Source organism: Callospermophilus lateralis, chromosome 1, assembly GCF_048772815.1.
Source record: "Callospermophilus lateralis isolate mCalLat2 chromosome 1, mCalLat2.hap1, whole genome shotgun sequence".
Lineage (NCBI taxonomy): Eukaryota > Metazoa > Chordata > Mammalia > Rodentia > Sciuridae > Callospermophilus > Callospermophilus lateralis.
The window spans coordinates 212,440,246-212,448,388 of record NC_135305.1 but is presented as its reverse complement, the minus strand read 5'-3'; the positions used below and the strand labels follow the sequence as shown (position 1 = coordinate 212,448,388).

Here is an 8,143-nt window from a genome sequence, read left to right as displayed (position 1 = left end):
GTCCACCTGTGTGTCTCACCTCTCTGTTGTCTCCTTATTTTATTTCTTTTTTTTATTTTTTTTTCATCTTTCATATATTTGATTCAAGTGAGTTATGAACTTCCATTTTTACCCCAAATACAAATTGCAGAATCACATCAGTTACACATTCACAATGTTTACATAATGCCATATCAGTGACTGTTGTATTCTGCTGCCTTTCATATTCCCTACTATGCCCCCTCCCCTCCCCTCCCATCTTTCCTCTCTACCTCATCTGTTGTTGTTCAGTTCTCTCCCTCCCCCCCACTTTCCCCTCACAACCTCATATATGTGATTTCGTATAACGATGAGGGTTCCTTCCATTTCCATGCAATTTCCCTTCTCTCTCCCTTTCCCTCCCACCACTCATCTCAGTTTAATGTTAATCTTTTCCTCATGCTCTTCCCCCCTGCTCAGTTCTTAGTTGCTCTCCTTAAATCAAAGAAGACATTTGGCATTTGTTTTTTAAGGATTGGCTAGCTTCACTTAGCATAATCTGCTCTAATGCCATCCATTTCCCTGCAAATTCCATGATTTTGTCATTTTTTAGTGCTGCATAATACTCCATGGTGTATAAATGCCACATTTTTTTATCCATTCATCTATTGAAGGGCATCTAGGTTGGTTCCACAGTCTAGCTATTGTGAATTGTGCTGCTATGAACATCGATGTGGCAGTATCCCTGTAGTACGCTCTTTTAAGGTCTTCAGGGAATAGTCCGAAAAGGGCAATAGCGGGGTCAAATGGTGGTTCCATTCCCAGCTTTCCCAGGAATCTCCATACTGCTTTCCAAATTGGCCGCACCAATTTGCAGTCCCACCAGGAATGTACAAGTGTACCCTTTTCCCCACATCCTCGCCAGCACTTATTGTTGTTTGACTTCATAATGGCTGCCAATCTTACTGGAGTGAGATGGTATCTTAGGGTGGTTTTGATTTGCATTTCTCTGACTGCTAGAAATGGTGAGCATTTTTTCATGTACTTGTTGATTGATTGTATGTCCTCCTCTGAGAAGTGTCTGTTCAGGTCCTTGGCCCATTTGTTGATTGGGTTCTTTGTTATCTTATTGTTTAATTTTTTGAGTTCTTTGTATATTCTGGAAATTAGGGCTCTATCTGAAGTGTGAGGAGTAAAGATTTGTTCCCAGGATATAGGCTCCCTATTTACTTCTCTTATTGTTTCTCTTGCTGAGAAAAAACTTTTTAGTTTAAGTAAGTCCCATTTGTTTATTCTTGTTATTAACTCTTGGGCTATGGGCGTCCTATTAAGGAATTTGGAACCCGACCCCACAATATGTAGATCGGAGCCAACTTTTTCTTCTATCAGGTGCAGGGTCTCTGATTTGATATCAAGATCTTTGATCCATTTTGAGTTAACTTTTGTGCATGGTGAGAGAAAGGGATTCAGTTTCATTTTGTTGCATATGGATTTCCAATTTTCCCAGCACCATTTGTTGAAGATGCTATCCTTCCTCCATTGCATGTTTTTAGCCCCTTTATCAAATATAAGAAAGTTGTAATTTTGTGGATTGGTTTCTGTGTCCTGTATTCTGTACCATTGATCCACCTGCCTGTTTTGGTACCAGTACCACGCTGTTTTTGTTACTATTGCTTTGTAGTACAGTTTGAACTCTGGTATCGCTATACCTCCAGATTCACACTTCCTGCTTAGAATTGCTTTTACTATTCTGGGTCTTTTGTTATTCCATATGAATTTCATGATTGCTTTATCTATTTCTACAAGAAATGCCGTTGGGATTTTGATTGGCATTGCATTAAACCTGTAGAGAACTTTGGGTAATATCGCCATTTTGATGATGTTAGTTCTGCCTATCCATAAACAGGGTACATTTTTCCATCTTCCAAGATCTTCTTCTATCTCTCTTTGTAGTTTTCATTGTATAAATCTTTCACCTCTTTTGTTAGGTTGATTCCCAAGTATTTTATTTTTTTTTTTTTGAGGATATTGTGAATGGAGTGGTTTTCCTCATTTCCATTTCAGAAGTTTTGTTGCTGATATACAGGAATGCCTTTGATTTATGTGTGTTGATTTTATATCCTGCCACTTTGCTGAATTCATTTATTAACTCTAGCAGTTTCTTTGTAGACCCTTTTGGGTCTGTTAAATATATTTTCATGTCATCCACAAATAGCGATTATTTAAGTTCTTCTTTTCCTATTTTCATGCCTTTAATTTCTTTTGTCTAATTGCTCTGGCTAGTATTTCAAGAACTAAATTGAATAGAAGTGGTGAGAGAGGGCATCCCTGTCTTGTTCCAGATTTTAGAGGGAATGCCTTCAGTTTTTCTCCATTTAGAATGATGCTAGCCTGAGTCTTAGCATATATAGCTTTTACAATGTTGAGGTAATTTCCTGTTATCCCTAGTTTTTCTAGTGTTTTGAACATAAAGGGATGCTGTACTTTGTCAAATGCTTTTTCTGCATCTATCGAGATGATCATATGGTTCTTATCTTTAAGTCCATTGATGTGGTGAATAACATTTATTGATTTCCATATATTGAACCAGCCTTGCATCCCAGGGATGAATCCCACTTGATCATGGTGCACAATTTTTTTGATATGCTTTTATATTCGATTCGCCAGGATTTTATTGAGAATTTTTGCATCTAAAGTTCATTAGAGATACTGGTCTGTAGTTTTCTTTCTTTGAAGTGTCTTTGTCTGGTTTCGGGATCAGGGTGATGTTGGCCTCATAGAATGAATTTGGAAGAGCTCCTTCTTTTTCTATTTCTTGAAATAGCTTGAAAAGTATTGGTATTAATTCTTCTTTTAAGGTTTTGTAAAACTCTGCTGTATACCTATCAGGTCCAGGGCTTTTCTTGATTGGTAGTCTTTTGATGGTCTCTTCTATTTCTTCCTTTGTTATTGGTCTGTTTAAATTGTGTGTGTCTTCCTGACTCAATCTGGGCAGATCATATGACTTAAGAAATTTATTGATATCTTCACTATCTTCTATTTTATTGGAATATAGGGTTTCAAAATACTTTCTAATTATCTTCTGTATTTCTGTAGTGTCTGTTGTGATATTGCCTTTTTCATCCTGTATGTTAGTAATTTGAGTTCTCTCTCTTCTTTTCTTCGTTAGCATGGCTAAGGGTCTGTCGATCTTATTTATTTTTTCAAAGAACCAACTTTTAGTTTTATCAATTTTTTCAATGGTTTTTTTGTTTCAATTTCGTTGATTTCCACTCTGATTTTAATTATTTCTTGTCTTCTACTACATTTGCTGTTGTTTTGCTCTTCCTTTTCTAGGGTTTTAAGATGTAGTGTGAGTGCATTTATTTGTTGGTTTTTTCTTTTTTTGAGGAATGAACTCCAGGAAATGAATTTCCCTCTTAAAACTGCTTTCATTGTGGTCCATAGATTCCGGTATGTTGTATCTGTATTGTCGTTTATCTCTAAGAATTTTTTGATTTCCTCCTTTATATCTTCTGTAACCCATTGATCATTCAGTAACATATTGTTCATTTTCCAGGTGATGCAGGATTTTTCCTTCCTTCTTTTATCATTGATTTCCAGTTTCATTCCATTATGGTCAGATATGGTGCATGGTATTATCTCCACACCTTTATATTTACTGAGAGTCACCCTATGGCATAATATATGGTCTATCTTTGAGTAGGATCCATGTGCTGCTGAGAAGAATGTGTATCCACTTGATGATGGTTGATATATTCTATATATGTGGGTTAAGTCTAGGTTATTGATTACGTTATTGAGTTTTATAGTTTCTTTGTTCAGCTTTTATCTAGAGGATCTGTCCAATGGCGAGAGCGGTGTGTTGAAGTCCCCCATAATTATTGTGTTGTGGTCTATTTGACTCTTGAACTTGAGGAGAGTTTGTTTTATGAACGTTGTAGCACCATTGTTTGGTGCATACAAATTGATAATTGTTATGTCTTGATGGTGGATGGTTCCTTTTAACAGTATATAGTGTCCTTCTTTATCCCTTATTTTATTTCGTGAGCTTCGGTGTGTACCTTAAATCTACTGTGACCATAATTCACACTCAAGTGCAACAGCCTCGGTGATGTACAGCGTGGTCACCCCCATGCTGAACCCCTACATCTATAGTCTGAGAAATAAGGACATCAAGAGCGCTCTAAGAAGATACCCCTGAGGAAAACTGTAATGGTGATTTTCCAGAACTCTCCCTGACTGCAGGACTGTCCTCCTCAGAGATAGTGACTGCAGTTCCATGGTCAGGTCACCGAAGTACAACTTGTTCCTCCAAGATTTTTCTTTGAGTGTCAAGTTTCTTCAACTTTGATGACTTTATATAATTTAAAAAACTCCCTTTATTAAAATTCTTGCTGTTTCTAATATTCAATGGTATTTTTCCATATTGTCATTTTTCCTACTTTCTCAAAGTTTTTACCAATTTTTGGAAATATTTTGAGTTTCCCGCCATCCAATGTGATTATTATTTGCACTAATGCAGTGTGAACTACATTAGGCAGCTGAGGTCGTTTGTATAACTTTATAGCAGGAGACAATCTGAAAGTATAGTTTTTGACACCTGTGTTCCTGATTCCTTGCTCATCTCTCCTTAACTACTCTCCCTGGTAACACATACCTTAACATACTAGTATGTTTCCCAGCTGTCACGGGTGTTTGTTCTCCCCATGATGGTCTTGTTTCTCTCCAGCAAGGTCCTAAGTGCATCCTGTTTACCCTGCATAGTGTAGTAAGGACAAAATTTTGAATCTAATACATGTTAGAACTATAATCAACACTGAGAGACCAATTTTAATGTCTTGGTTGACTTAGAGTCAGATACAACCAAGAATCCTGTGGACTAAAATGTTCAACCATACTTGAATTACTCTGGAAGATGTCTTTTTGGTGATGTCATGGTTCTGGAGCAACTGGGCCTGGTGCATGAGAACCAGCCCCAACCTGCTTAAGTGAAGCAGATGGACCCAGAGTGCAGAGTTTACTGGGGACTTACTGACAGAAGCCTGGTCCTGGACTACAGTGACACCAAGTGGATCCCTGTGGTTTGGGTCAGAAGGAAGAGCATATATATGTGTTAGGACAATGACTTCATCTGAGCCAGAATGTACCTGGTTTATCTTAAGCTTATATCAAGCTTAAGGGGTGTCCCTGAAGCCAGGTCCAGCTGTACAGCTGCACACACCAGGTTGATGGCTTGATCTGCTAGAGTTTGCTGGAAACTCTGCAAGAAACACCACCGTGGGTTACTCTGGGGCAATTGTAGTGGCTAAGACTCCAGATGGCTGCAGCTGTGTCACGCTGGGTCTATGCACACATCTAGTCACCAAAGTATAGACACTCCCTGTCCACACCATGGGGTTCCACTCGACCGAAAGACCTGGTGAATTTTCTATATTATTTCATCTCATATTTCTGCTTAAAACTCTCCAGTGCTGCCAACTAATATGACTCCCTCCATTGTCATTAACAAACTATCTCCCCCTTTACACACTTTACCACACACATTAGTGTGCAAGTGAGTGACAGGAGCATCACTGTCATCAATTCCTCTTTAATTTCCTAAATTCTCTTAAAATCTCATGGTCAAAGGATGACTCATGCAAGACATTGACTAAGAGGCCCAGTTATGGCTCTGGGGATGGAGACTTTGGACCTACAGGGTACTTCTAGGCAGGAAAAAAAAAAAAACTCTGCTCTGCAGGGACAGGAAGGTATTGGGGATTGCGATTCATCAAATTTTGCTATGTGCATGTGCAGACATGGTATAAAGAACCTCTCTTTTATTTATAATTGTAATGAAATAATAAAAAATAAATGAAATTTTTAAAATATGCTTTCAATCACTCCCAAATGCTTAGAAGGTATATAAATCATATTCTGTTTTTTAATACAATGATCTGAAATGAACATGAATATCCAGGTCATTAGGAATAATGCCATCAAATATTAGAACAGGTGCCAAAAATAAGAAACAACAGATTATTCTGAATGACCTCTGATCTGTTTGTATCAATCACTGTATCAGTAATCCATTGCTGCATAACTATCTATCCCCAAGGCAAATGGTTTAAGATAATGTTTTTCTTATTTCATGGGCACCTAACAGAATGTGCCTGTCATACTTCTCTTAGCGAGTCATGCTCCAATGTCACTCATGTTGTTGTAAATTAAAGAATGAGAGCTGCATGGTATTCCATTGTGTAATATATACTACATTGTATTTATAAATGTGCCAATGAACGTCAAAAGCACTGTATGAAATTGGCTTTATTTCTTGCCATCCTTTTTTTCCTAAGCTTCTTTGCTATACTTTCTCTCATAGTGCACATAGATTACACAATACCCTGAGAAAGTAAGGACCAACATAGCAGGTGAAGTCCCTGAATATCTGTATGGATGACGTGAGGATATCATTCTGGTGAATAGAGAAAATAATTAGATATATGTGTGTATGGTTGCTGTCTTCAGGGATAAATCTTATGAAAAATGCCATCCTAAAAGTACACCATCATCATGGTCTGCACAGATTCTTATGGAATATGGTCTGGGGAGGTCTTTGCATTTTGGAAGAAGACTAGAGTCAGAAATGAAGCATACCCATTAGGCTTGTCAAAACGGAGATTAACCCCACCTCACTCCCCCCAAAAAAGAAACAAAGAATAAATGACACATACAGCAGTGATAAAGTCTATTTTAATGTATATACCAATGCACAATGAAGCCCACCATTCTGTATAATTAACATACATGAATAAAAAGATTATATAATAACATTTTCCAATATCCCTCTGTCTCCTCCCCGCTTCCTTTGTCAGCAAATCAGGGTCTCTATGTCACACTCTGCTTCTGTGACAGCAATGATCTACCCATCCCTGATCTACCCACCAACAGTAAGAAGCTTGCAGTGCTTAGACACAGAGCCCATGAAGATGTGCACACCTCACCTCCAGGTTGGGCTCTAGAAGTCCTCATTTCAACATTGATCAACACTGTCCATTGGTCAAATTTGTCACTTAAGTGTGTAAAGGTGATAGTACCTGATTATCCTGAGACATTTCCAAACATACATTCTCCAGGATCTGCTCCCAACCAAGATAAAGAATATATCTTTCCCCAATCAAGTGATCTTTTCCCAAAACTTTATTATTAAAATTTTCATAGGTACACTGAGGTGACCGAATTGTGCCCAGAGCAGCCCCACCAACTCACCACGCATCTTCAAGAAACTTTCTGATACTTTTGCTTTCTTACATGTCTTCCCCTCTACTCACTCCTCATCCCCCATCCATCCACCCATCCACCCATCCACCCATGCACCCACCCATCAGCCCATCATGGGAGTTTATTCCTCCTGATGCTGCTCTGCTGGGTCTCCTCCCAGGGCCATCTTGGCTAATCAGGAAATATATTTGTAACTCCTTAGCTCAGTTCCATGGTGACCTTCTCATTGTCAAATTCCCTGTCACTCCATGAGAACTGGCTGCCTTACACACTCCCATCACTTTGTCATACACAGAATGTAATAATGGTGCACAAAATATCATATTAAACAAAACAGGAATTTTCATATATTTTCTGATGCAACACAAGAAATAACTGCAGGAAAGAGGGGGGTGGCCAGAGGAAGAAACGTGTGAGAATCAGAGAGAGCAGAATATTAATGAAGATAGAGAAGGAAACTGTGGGATATAAAGGGAAAGATAGGCTCTCCTCCCATCACCTGACAGAGAATCACCATTTCTGGCTTGAAGCTTTGGGCTTAGCCGTCAGAATCACTTTTTCATCCTGAAAAAGTCTTTCTTTCCAAAGAATGTTTTTGGGCCAGCTTTATGTCTTTATTCCACAGATTGTGGCTGAGGAGGCTCCTTTAGGGGGTGATGATGGTGAACCCCATCAAGGCTGCAGCACTTCAAGGCACATCAAGGTTCTAGAACCAAGAAACCCTTTGACTTGTGCAGTGAAACAGGGAGACAACTACGATTTGAAACACAAACAGAAAGCACATTATAATATTTCTGCTTTGTTGTATAAATTCCACTAACATATAAAAAGAGTTAGAGTAAGAAAAACTATGATCAACCTGCATATACATGTTGACTGCCCTATTTGCAATAGTCAATATGAGAAATCAACCAAGGTGTCC

At 38.5% G+C, this 8,143-nt stretch overlaps 1 protein-coding gene across 1 annotated transcript in view; it reads left to right on the top strand.

Annotated features, from left to right (window-relative positions):
* Nucleotides 1–8,143, top strand: part of LOC143642118 (adhesion G protein-coupled receptor E2-like) — a 93,401-nt gene that overhangs the window by 38,223 nt on the left and 47,035 nt on the right. The window lies entirely within an intron of this gene.